The sequence below is a fragment of the Canis lupus genome, chromosome 22 (assembly GCF_011100685.1).
Source record: "Canis lupus familiaris isolate Mischka breed German Shepherd chromosome 22, alternate assembly UU_Cfam_GSD_1.0, whole genome shotgun sequence".
Lineage (NCBI taxonomy): Eukaryota > Metazoa > Chordata > Mammalia > Carnivora > Canidae > Canis > Canis lupus.
The window spans coordinates 33,811,877-33,814,305 of record NC_049243.1 but is presented as its reverse complement, the minus strand read 5'-3'; the positions used below and the strand labels follow the sequence as shown (position 1 = coordinate 33,814,305).

Sequence of the window (2,429 nt, the reverse complement as noted above, 5' to 3'; positions counted from 1 at the left end):
TATGACATCATTTTTTAAACACAGCAAATTAAATAGGAATATCTAGAGTTTAGGGTCTTTAACAGATTATCCCAACATTTCTTTTTGGACAAAGTTATATTACAGAAATGCTTAGAAAATCATATTGAATGATAAATTCCTTTTAATAGATGACTACCCAAAGAGGAGGCAAAGAGGAAGTTGGGATTAGGAATGTTAGTATAAAGGATTTTAATCTCAGCCATAATGATTTATGAATGGATAAAGAAGGTGTGGTATATATGTACAATGGAACATTACTTAGCCATAAAAGAGAAAGAGATATTGCCATCTGCAACAAAATGGATGGCCCTAGATGATATTATGATATTATGCTTATTATGTGAAATAAGCCAGTCAGAGAAAGACAAATACCATATGATTTCACTCATCTGTGGAATTTAAGAAACAAAACAAAGAAATAAACAAACAAAAGGCAGAAACAGACTCACAAATAAAGGAAACAAACTCTCAGTTGCCAGAGGGAAGAGGGTAGAGGATGGATAAAATGTTTTTGAAATAATCTCCCCCGCGGGGCCTGAGGTGACCTCCGAAAATAGTTCGCTACTTTCTGGACCCAGAAAACCCTACAAAATCATGCAAATCGAGAGGTTCAAATCTTCATGTTCACTTTAAGAACACACATGAAACTGCCCAGGCTATCAAGTGTATGCATATCCGAAAAGCCACCAAGTATCTGAAAGATGTCACTTTGCAGAAACAGTGTGTGCCATTCTGTCACTACAATGGTGGAGTTGGTAGGTGTGCACAGGCCAAACAGTGGGGCTGGACACAGGGTCGATGACCCAAGAAGAGTGCTGAATTTTTATTGCACATGCTTAAAAATGCAGAGAGTAATGCTGAACTTAAGAGTTTAGATGTAGAGTCTCTGGTCATTGAGCACATACAGGTGAACAAAGCCCCCAAGATGTGACATAGAACTTACAGGGCTCTTGGCCAGATTAATCCATACATGAGCTCTCCCTGTGACAATGAAATGATTCTTACTGAAAAAGAACAGATTGTTCCTAAACCAGAAGAGGAGGTTGCACAGAAGAAAAAGATATCCCAGAAGAAACTGAAGAAACAAAAACTTATGGCCCGGGAGTAAATTCTGCATAGAATAAGTGCAAATAAAAATTAAAAAAAAAAAATTAAATGTTTTTGAAATAATAATGCTCATGTGATTTTAAATTTATTTATATATGTGTATTTATATTATTTTTTAAATTTATTTATATATGTGTATTTATATGACTTTTAAAATTCATCTGCATTGTGAATAATTGCCTTAAAATTAAAATATCTAGATTCAAGTCTTATTGATTGATTGATTGATTGATTGATTTTGGTCTACAGGTTTTATTTACAGGGATGCTCAGTTAGAGGTCAAACACTCTAGTATCCACATGCCTTACCTGAAGCTACTTGGTTTCAGGTTTCTTGTCTCCGGCTTCAAGCTTGAGACTCTCAGGGGGCTGTCAATAGGCAGGGAAGGCCTCCCACGAGCTGTTCAGGTCGAACTTGGGGAACTCCTGGGCCAACTGGATGGGTTCGGCCACCACCCGCTTCACTTCATCATCATACTGTAACGCAAGGCAGCCAGACACTGGAAAGTCCGGAAAGGATGTCCTTCAAAGCCATAGTCTGTCAGGGTCCTTCTTAGGTCAGGGTGGTTAGCAAAGAAGACTCCAAACAAGTCCCAGATCTCTCTCACATACCAGTTAGCTGCCTTATACACAGAAACAGTGAACTCAATGGGTGTCAGCTCATCTGTATAAGTCCTCACACAGATCCAAGAGTTGAAACGCAGAGAAAGCAGGTTGTAAACAATCTCAAAATGGTTCTGCCAGGTGGGGATGTCCACTGCTGTCAAGTCAGCCAAGGATTGAAATGGTGCACTGGTGTGATCCCTGAGGAAAGTCAGCACTGGGATGACCCCATCAGGATGGATACAGATCTCTAACTCATTGAAGCAGAACACCTGAACTTGTTGGACATACTTGGGCAGGATTTCAGCCACATACTCTCCAAATGCTGAGAGCTGCTTGTGAGCCACATCATTCCGTGGTCTGACAGTGGGGTGCTTTCCCTCCTCACCAGTAGAAGCAGCACTGAGGGGTTGCCCGGCCACCCTGGCCAGCACCACGGACCCCGTGAGCCCCTGCCACCAGCCCCTTACCGCAGCCACCGCCACCATGGTCCCTCTAGCTTCCAGTCTTACACTGTTCCACCCTAGCACATATTACAGGTTACTATTATCTTTTCATACTTACCAAAAAACAAACAAATGAACAAACAACAAAACAACAACAACAACAAAAGTCAGGTTTATGTTTCAATTAATTTATGCTTTTTATTTGATAAAATAAATTTGCATTATTTGACTCTTAATTGTCAAGTATCATCTA

At 40.0% G+C, this 2,429-nt stretch overlaps 2 pseudogenes; one reads left to right on the top strand and one right to left on the bottom strand.

Moving 5' to 3' along the window:
• Nucleotides 1–580: 580 nt before the first annotated feature.
• Nucleotides 581–1,129, top strand: LOC106557561 (annotated as a pseudogene).
• A 313-nt stretch (nucleotides 1,130–1,442) lies between these two features.
• LOC485505 lies at nucleotides 1,443–2,218 on the bottom strand (annotated as a pseudogene).
• Between the last annotated feature and the right edge of the window lie 211 nt (nucleotides 2,219–2,429).